Below are 861 nucleotides of genomic sequence, written 5' to 3' on the forward strand. Positions count from 1 at the left end.
CTACACAATGCATCTATCTGCAGGATGCTTGTGTAGAGAAGTCTCAGGCATTACTTTCTCTCTCCTCTCCCCTCTTACTCACCAAGAATTCATTTGTTTGAAGTAATTTCAGTAGAGAACTTTATATCCCACTTCTTTTGCAAGAAGTACGGGGCACTTTTGCACACCTCCATGTAAAAGACTCGAAACATCTAAATTTGGTGCCCATGGGTAGTCCAGTACTCAAGCTCATTCCAGACTACCCACAGCTTGTAACTCGTTTTCTAAAACCCACTCAAACCTACAACTACTGGTATAGATTTGCCAGCTTTTGAGGGCAGATTGACTTTTGTGACAGAGGAGGGAAGAACAGAAAAGCTACCACCCTCCAACTGTACATACAGTGTATCCCACAGCTTTCCCCCAGAAATGCATACTTATTTTCAACAAGGCTACCTAGCAACCACCAACAGGTAAGAAAGATGCGTGCCCTCTACATGGCTTTTCAATCTCTACACTAAACTGAGGCACAACTGAGATTAGACCTGTAATATTAGAGTGGCTGAAGGAATCAGGAGCCTGAAACTGAACTCATGCTCAATTAGCCTTTTTTTTTCCCCCTTTGGGGTATAAGCCTATCTTCTCATCTGTCCTCTACCTGCTGTGTTAGCTTCTCTAGAAGACTTGTGCAAGTGTCCTACATGCTGGGTGGAAGCTAATCTCTGCTTGCTACAGCTGTAACCTAGGTTTAGCTGCCATTTTCTAAGCACACTGATGTGTACCACACTATGTTCACCTGCTTCCAGAGTTGCCTGCGATGAGATTACTCAGGCTACAGATCTCATAAACCAGAAGAGTGACGCTTCACAAATGAGTAGACTG

This window comes from Anser brachyrhynchus (assembly GCF_964034855.1).
Source record: "Anser brachyrhynchus genome assembly, chromosome: 1".
NCBI classification, from domain to species: Eukaryota; Metazoa; Chordata; class Aves; order Anseriformes; family Anatidae; genus Anser; species Anser brachyrhynchus.